This window comes from Pyxicephalus adspersus, chromosome 7, assembly GCF_032062135.1.
Source record: "Pyxicephalus adspersus chromosome 7, UCB_Pads_2.0, whole genome shotgun sequence".
Taxonomy (NCBI): domain Eukaryota; kingdom Metazoa; phylum Chordata; class Amphibia; order Anura; family Pyxicephalidae; genus Pyxicephalus; species Pyxicephalus adspersus.
Genome location: NC_092864.1, coordinates 17,018,464 through 17,027,351, shown reverse-complemented (window position 1 = coordinate 17,027,351; position 8,888 = coordinate 17,018,464). Strand labels below are relative to the sequence as shown.

At 43.0% G+C, this 8,888-nt stretch overlaps 1 protein-coding gene and 1 long non-coding RNA gene across 2 annotated transcripts in view; both read left to right on the top strand.

The window, feature by feature from the left end:
• Positions 1-8,888, top strand: part of UMPS (uridine monophosphate synthetase) — a 45,190-nt gene that overhangs the window by 2,817 nt on the left and 33,485 nt on the right. The gene's annotated exons all lie outside the window — the stretch shown is intronic.
• The window catches only part of LOC140335201 (uncharacterized), a 3,498-nt gene continuing 2,342 nt past the window's right edge, over positions 7,733-8,888 (top strand). The window contains exon 1 of the long non-coding RNA XR_011921673.1: positions 7,733-7,924. This is a non-coding gene — a long non-coding RNA (uncharacterized lncRNA). The remainder of the gene's footprint in view (positions 7,925-8,888) is intronic.

Sequence of the window (8,888 nt, the reverse complement as noted above, 5' to 3'; positions counted from 1 at the left end):
GAGATGGCTAAATTCCAGTTACAGTGTCAAGGTCGGTCACCCAGTTTCCCAGAGCAGAGCGATCCTCTGGTGAGAGATCTTAAAATTCAAGTGATGGATAAAGACAGTGAGATTGATACCTAGCTACAGTCTTTTGCAAAAGCGTGTCGTCAGTAACAGTTACCCCAGGAGAAGTGGGCTGGTTACCTGACCCCAGGATTGAGAGGCAAAACTTTGGATGCTTTTGTAACATTGCCTCTTAAGATGAATGATAACTATGAAGCCATAAAGGACGCTAAAATTACAAAATATAAGCTCACCCCAGATATTTACCAGAAGAGTTTTCGGTGCCTGCATTAAGTGCCCACTGACACCTACAAGGAACATGTCCATCAGATACGTACCATCTTCTGCCAGTGGGTCAAGGGACTGAAAAAAGAGACTTATGAGCACTTAGGGGACCTAATCATCCAGGACCAAATTTTGCATAGCTGTCCCCCCAAATTGGCAGACTTCTAAGTCTGATAATCGCAGAGCTCCTCCTAGCTCCTGGAGAGGAGGAAAATCACCACCATCTACTACTTCTGCCCCAGCGACCCAAGCACAGCAGCGACCAATGCCAGCAGCTTCTACCATCAGATTTGGTTCAGCAGGTACCGGGAAGTGCTTCCACTGTGGCAAATTTGGACACCTCAGGATCAACTGCCCTTCACCCAAGCAAATGACAGCACCAAGGCAGCCCACTAACAACTCCTTTTCTGTGTTGCTTGTTGCTGGAGTAGTGGGTCACACTAAAAATCATCAACCTGTTACTATGAACAACCAGACCTTGATGGGCTTGAGGGATCCTGGCGCAGATGTCACCCTTATATCGACAAGGAGAGTATCATCCCTAACATGTATCCTACTCTTACTGGAGTTGGGGGTATCCGTTCCTCTGTGCCTACTGCGGAAGTTCACATTGATTAGGAGCCCAGTAAGGGTACCAAGATTGTGGGCGTCTCATATGAGATTCTGGTACCAGTACTGCTCGGAGCAGAATTGGGCACTCTTATTTCCTACTATGAACCATCTGGAGCTATCCAGAATTCTTCAACTGGACCCTCCCAACATTCCAAGATACTGAACAAAGATGCAGCGGCATCATCTGAGGGACCTGGGGATGGTCAGAGGGAGGGAAGTGGGCTGGAAAACAACAATTCACCAAAGAAAGGTGATAATGAAATGATTAATGATGTGTGTGCACCAATATTTAGGCAAAGTGAACATATTGGCAAAGCAGTCATGTGCCAAGTACATGAAAATGTGATAACTATTGTTGAACCTGTTGCCAATGAGATGTATAAAGGTGTAGTCATTGCAAAACCAATTGTGACTAACACTGATGACAAGGTATTACCTGTGTTGGCTGTCACTCATAGTGCTGCAAGGGCTGCCCAGAATACAGGATCAGAACATGGGGAGAGTTCCTCTAACCTATCTTCTTGCTCTGATTCAGTAGGATTAGCCTCAGAGTCACTCCTCCTGTTCTTGTTTGCCACAGGACAGGCAGAGGTGACCGGTGGTGCAGCCTTTATACAAGCACTGCTTGAGGACCCAAGTCTGGAGTCACTTAGAGACTTGGCGTCCAGGCCTGTACCGGAGTGGGCTAAGTACAAGGCTTAAGTTGTACGGAGAGGAACTGCTAACAGACAGCAGTAAGATAAGATACGCAGTAAGATACGGTCAGACAGCAACTTATTGTACCGGATACATTTAGGGAACATTTGTTAAAAGACTGCACATGAAATTCCCCTTGCAGGTCACTTGGACGTTCACAAGACCCGGGTAAAGCAAAACTTTTTCTGGCCTAACATGGGTGCAGATATAGCTCATTACTGTCGGTCCTGTACAGTTTGTCAAAAGGTGGGCAAGGTGGGTGATGTGCGCAGGGCCCCCTTGCATTCACTTCCAGTGATTGTTGAGCCCTTTCGCAGGGTTTCAGTAGATATCATTGGGCCCTTACCTATTGCCAGTAGTTCAGGCACGTGGTACATTTTGACAGTAGTGGACTATGCCACCCGTTATCCATAAGCTGTGGCGCTTTTTTCCCTCAGAGCAGACAAAGTTGCTGGTGCCCTGCTGGCAATCTTCACCCGAGTTGGAGTTTTGGCTGAGCTCCCAAGCGATCAGGGCCCCCAGTTCATGTCTAACCTGATGGAGGCTTTGTGTGCTAAAATACAAATGACTCATATTGTCCCTATCACCCACAAACAAATGGGCGGTGTGAACATTTTAATGGTACCTTGAAACAGATGTTGCAGACATCTGTGGAGTCACAAGGAAACGACAGGGAGTGATAACTTCCTCACCTGCTTTTTGCCCATCGAGAGGTCCTTCAAGAGTCCACCGGTTTTTCACCTTTTGAACTCCTGTATGGGAGAAAAGTAAGAGGTCCACTTGATTTAATTCAGGAGTACTGGGAGGGCATTGTACATGGTACAGAAGTTTCTGTTGTGGACGATGTACTTAAATTCTGAGATAAAATGGAGGAATTGGTGGGGATGGCCTGAGAGAACATGGCTCAGGTCAAACAAAAGCGCTGGTATGGTCAAAATGCCTGGGATCGGACCTACAAGGTGGGTCAGCAGGTGTATGTTCTGTTACCAATGCGGCAGAAAAACTGCAGGCTGCCTGGGTAGGAACGTACCCAATCGCCCAGCGGCTGAATGAGGTAACCTACATAGTAAACCTTGGTGGTAGGAGGCAGAGGGATTTCATGTGAATATGCTTAAATTACACCATGAGAGAACAGCTTATGTCATGCCTGTATGCAGTCAGCCTGAACAGGAAGACGCTGATCCATTGCTGGATTTGTTAGCTGACACCCGGGAGGTGAGTAATGAGCCAAGCACCAACTCGCAACTCTCCCTCCTCCAGAAGGATCAGCTGCTGAAAGTGTTCACACCGCACAGGTGCACATTCACTGCAAAACCAGGGAGAACGCACCTTGCTGTCCACAAGGTGGATACAGGCACGCACTCTTCCATTAGACAGACGGCCTACGGTGTCTTGGAGGAGGTACTCTCTGACATGTGGAAGGAAATTGCAGAGATGCTGCAATTAGGGGTCATTCAGAAGTCCCACAGTGCATGAGCATCCCCTGTAGTTTTGGTCCCCAAAAAGGATCGAACCACCAGGTTCTGTGTGGACTACAGAAAACTTAATGCCATCACCTCATCTAAAGCCTTCCCGATGCCTAGAATTGATGAGTTGTTGGATAAGCTGGCAGGTGCCCACTATCTGACAATAATAGGGGAATTTGCCAGTACCCCTGGCTTAGATCTATCACCGGAAGCCCGTGAAAAATCTGCTTTCATCACACCATTTGGGTTATTTGAGTTTTTGCTAATGCCTTTTTGGGATGAAAAATGCACCAACCACCTTTCAGAGGCTTGCAAATGACCTATTGGAAGGACTGGGTGAATTTGCAGTTGCTTAGTTGGATGATATAGCGGTGTTCAGTAACACCTGGGAAGAACATCTTGATCGTCTTTTACAGGTGCTGGGCAAGATCACATCTGCCAATCTGACAGTGAAACCTAGCAAATGTCAGATTGCCATGACTGAAGTCCAGAACCTGGGTCATCGGGTAGGAAGTGGTACCCTGAGACCAGAGACAGGTAAAGTTGAGGCCATAATGACTTGGCCTACCCCCAAAACTAAAAAATAGGTTTGTCATTTTTGGGAACTGCCGGTTACTACCAAAAGTTTGTACCCCATTATGGCACCCTGGCCAAGCCCCTGACTGATCTAACCCAGAAGAAAAAGCCCAGAACTGTGAAAAGGACACCGAAGTGTGGGGAAGCGTTTCAAAGTTTGAAGAAAGCACTTGCTCCTGTTCTTCAAGCCCCAGATTTTACCCGACGGTTTTTAGTACAAACCGATGGATCCTCTTATGGCTTAGGTGCACTACTTAGCCAGGTGGAACAAGTGGGAGATGAGCATCCAATTTTGTACCTTAATAGGAAATTGCTTCCTAGGGAGGCGGCATATGCCACCATTGAAAAAGAATGCCTTGCAATTGTGTGGGCTCTACAGAAGCTGCAACCATACTTGTATGGCCGAAGCATCACAGTCATCACTGATCACAACCCACTCAGTTGGCTGAACCGTACTACAGAGGCAATGGGAAGTTGCTCCGTTGGAGCCTGATTCTTCAGTAGTATGACTTCATGATCCACCACAAAAAAGGTATGACCCATGCCAACGCAGATGGCCTGTCTCGCCGGGCCGAGCCAGTGGAGGACAGTTGCGCTAGGAAAGATCGAGTGTTCCCTCCCATGCTCTCCCCTATTGGGGTAAGGTGTGATATTGTGGAAAATATTAAGTTCTGATTTTCCCTTTAAATAAAACAAATTGTCTTAGCTGGAAATTGTCTCTCTAACAGACCAGGATCATAAATTTCCCCTAATCAGATGTTCCCTGATCTGACAACCAGCAACCTCTAGTTTACAGCACCCATTGTAAAAGTTGGACGTGTCCACAGAGCATCATGACCCATGTGGACACAGCCCTTCAGACAGCCCCCACCCAGCTGTTATTTAATTGTTGTATTAGTCCCACCTCTGTTGTTGGGATAGAAAAAGCCATATAAGTCTAGCAGAGACAGCTCTCACTGACATCATCTTGTTGCTACAGAGAATGACACTGACACTTTGAGCACTTCAGGAAGCCCAGTGACTCTGGCTGATAACTTGGCACTTTACACCGCAACATGGACCAAGTTACACCGCAACATGAACAAGTCAAACCAACTTTACTGTATTATTTCACAGTTTTCCCTTTTTTTTTTTTTTTTTGCTGTTGCTATAGTTTTGCTATTCTGTATTATTCCTAGATTAGTCTTTATTTTTCCATAATTTGTTTATGCACTTTTGTATGTTTTTTACTTTTAAAACCCTATAAAAAGTGTAAGCTGAATCTGATTGCTCCAAGTAGAAATAGTGACTTGCTAACCCGAAACGCTACTATAAACATCGTGATTTCTGAGACATCCCTGTCTGGAGTGGCAGCGGGTGACACTAAAGAAGCAAAAGAGTAACGGTGCGTGCTTCCGTTCTAAGCATGTGGTGGCAGTCAACCTGTGAAGGTGTGTTTGGCAAGGGTTACCAAAGTGGTTATCTTTGCCCTGTGATGGCCCCTCTTCAGCCTGCTGAGAAGGCGTCCATCACAGTCTGGGCTCCATAAAGGTTTATTTTTTTTTTTTTTGCTTTCTTTGTGATTCTCACAGTGAGGGTATTATGCAGTAACTGACACCATGCTGCCTAATAATATGTTGAGACAAACATCTGTCCTAATTGCATTTAATAAAATATGCCAGCACTGTAGTAAAGGGTAGGCAGTATTTTATTAAACACAACAGTAATCCAGTTAGGCTTCATGACTGCTGCTGATGTAGTTCTATCCCTGGGGCCGTTTTTTTTTTATCTTTAGGCAACTGGCTGCTTCTAGTTCTTTACCTATTTTGCTGCTGGGGTAAATTTCTTCAGATCTCTGTTCATTTGTTATAATTTTTTATTACAGGAACAAAGACGCTTATTGAAGGGTTAATTGTACCTGGAGATACCTGCCTGATTGTTAAAGATGTAGTCACCAGTGGCTCGAGCATCCTGGAGACGGCCCAGATGTTGAGGAAGGAGGGTATAATTGTGTCTGATGCAGTCGTCTTGTTGGATAGAGAGCAGGGCGGTCGGGAGTTGCTAAAAGAGAATGGCATCCGGCTCCATTCGGTCCTCACGTTGACGAAACTTATGGAGTGCCTGCAGCACTTGGGGAAGGTTGAAGAGGAGATGGTGGAGAGAGTCCGCAAGTTTGTCAAGGAGAACAAGATCAGTAGGCCGGCTTCTGGCTCAATCAAGAAAAAGTGCAAATCTCTGAGCTACTCCTCTCGTGCTGCCCTCCTAGGGGCTCACCCTCTAGCCGCACGGCTCCTTGCTACAATGGAGAGCAAGCAGAGTAATCTCTGTCTATCTGCCGATGTTACCGACTCTGCAACTCTTCTTCAGCTGGCCGCAGAGCTTGGACCATCCATCTGCATGCTGAAGACTCACGTGGATATATTAAAAGACTTCACACTTGATGTCGCTTCCCAGCTAAGGGTGCTAGCTGATCAACATGACTTCATGATATTCGAGGATCGAAAGTTTTCTGAAATTGAAAACACTGTGAAACACCAGTATGAGGGTAAAAATGTACAAATTCTGTTGGTATTTGTGACAGCCAAGAGAAGGCAGGAATTCCGCCTACTCTTAGTAGTTACGGGATGTGTCCTCAAACATTTCAATGAGATTTTTTAATGCCTTATTCTAGATTAGAAGGCTACCATTGTAGTGCGGAAACTTTGGAACTGTAAGGGTTAAATGTTTATTTTTTGCCTAAGGGAACGGTAAAAAAAAGTTTCTTTACCTTGTTACTTCAGACCCCTCTGTGTATTTGTTTCTAAAAAGCTTCTCCCAGAGGTGCTTTGTGCAGAAGTTTCAGGGTCTGACATCTCTGTGGGACCAGTAGTCCTCCTTTTTGAAAGTGGGAATATGGATGGGATGTCAGAGTGTTAAAACTTCTACGGAATGAGGAGTAATGTAAGTAAAGTTGCTATAGGGTACCTCTAGGTATAAATGAGCATTTAAGCCTTGCAGTTGTCCTAGCTTTCTTTAACTGGGGTTCAGGTTTGAACCTTTGGCAATTTTGCCTCTAATGGCAGGCCAGTACAACCACCCCAGGGACTTCCCTCTATTCCAATTACTAAGGTAATTATTTATCTTCAGAGTAAAACCCTATCCATGTATCATCTTATCCAGTGACAGTGCTACCTAGTAACTGTTATTCGGCAGGGAAGATACTGCATATGCTGGTATCCGCATGTGACTGGAGAATGACAACTGATTCTTAGCAGCTCTCCATTCACTGCATATTTTGGGCTCCTCCAAATATAGAAGCCTAGAAAATGTCACTTCCTATACCTTAACCCCCATGCTCCAAGTGTAATGAACCTGAACATTAACATTCCAGAGCTATATTCCTTTTCTTGTGTATTGTCTTCCTTATCATATTTTCTACTTAACATGGCTGATTGAAAGTAAATATAAATACATTTCAATATAATAATTTGATTTAAATTAATATTTAATTTACCAGTGCCATAACTACAAATAAATGAAATCCATATACGTGTTACAACGTATGGTAATGAACTGCAATGGAAATAATGTTGCACAAGGTCTTTTCTTTTTTTTTTTTTTTTTATAATATTTATTAAAACATAAATATACAATCAATACTTGATGATACATTTGTATTAATAAAGTGATGTTTGCAGAACCTAAAATAGGTCATTTAATAAAACTGATACAATAGAGTGAAAATGAGACCTTGCTTATAACAAATAATTACATTTTACACCAAAAGTGCCAAACCTTTAACACACCAGTTCCAAAAAATAAATCCTACCTCTGACTGTTTCCCCACCCACATATATCAAGGATGGATCTGTATTCAGTCTCACCACCTCAAATGCCAGCTCATGGATCTCTACACTAGAAGGGATAGCCAATTAATTCATCTTAATATATAAGTAAATTATAATCAAACAATTCTTCCATGTCATCTGCCTATATCCCCTTTTCTAATCTGATGAGTGATAAAAGCAGACAGCAGCTGTTGTAGTATTCTCCCTAATCCATAAACGATATTGTAGTTGGATGGTCATCTGGATTTGAGCTCATCAAAGGTTGGTTGGAATTATTGTATTGTAACACTTTTTCTATCACTATGTACCATGTCCCATTTCAGGTGAGGATGGCTGAGGAACACCCTGGTTTTGTATTTGGCTTTATCTGTGGATGCAAACTGAGCAACAAACCTGAACTTATCCACCTTACCCCAGGTGTTCATCTGCAGCAAGGAGGTGAATTTAGCTTATCATCTTTGCTATAAAGAATCCTTTATGCAGTGCACAGCATAAGTATTAACACCCCTGGAACTCTATATTTTCTCCTGTTATATTCTGGAAATATAACAAATCTAATTAGGATTTGCAAAGAATAGTTATGTCTGCATAATGATTGATGATATTTTATTTTCTTTTGACGTTTTTTTCGCACATCCTCTGTTGAGTTGGATTTCTCCAACAGAATGCAGCCGTCCTTCTCTGCAGCAATGTTTTAGAAGACAGGATGATTTACCGGACATTTAATGAAAGAATAAGAAACTGCAAGGGGGGTATTAAAGCAGACCACAGTCTATCAAATGACCCAAGATAAATTGTTTCCTTTTTTTATAAACTTTATAGACACAGAAAAGACAATGTACAAAGTAATAAACAAAATATCATCAGAACAGTACAAAGCCAGAGTAAAAGAGAACAAACAATAACAGGCTCAAGGTTACTGTTTCAAAGATCAGGCCGTAAAAAACATCAGCAATATACAAAAATCATAGCAAGTATCAACAGTTCGACATAGTACAGTGGTATAACATCATGTGTGCCCGTTCCTTGTTGTATGAGAATTAAACAGATTAACAAAATCACCTCATGTCTGACTGTGTCCTCCATTTTCTAAAATTTTCCTTTTGCCAAACAAGACTCAAAATAAAAAAAAAACAAAAAAAAACAAAAACATAGGTTTATAAACCATTGAACCAATAAAAACAGCCAAAGCTTGGGGTGGGGAGGAAGGGAAACTTTTCTGTTCCGGTAAACTAGCATCCTATTTATTTATTTATTTTTTTTCTATTTCCATGTCATCTCTGTCATATTATGTCTTGTCACTCGAGGCATAAAGTGGATCCGATTTAATGGCTTATCACACTACCCATAGGGGTCCCGATCTTATAGGAAATGTAAATTGTGCCATGTGGGATAGCGATAC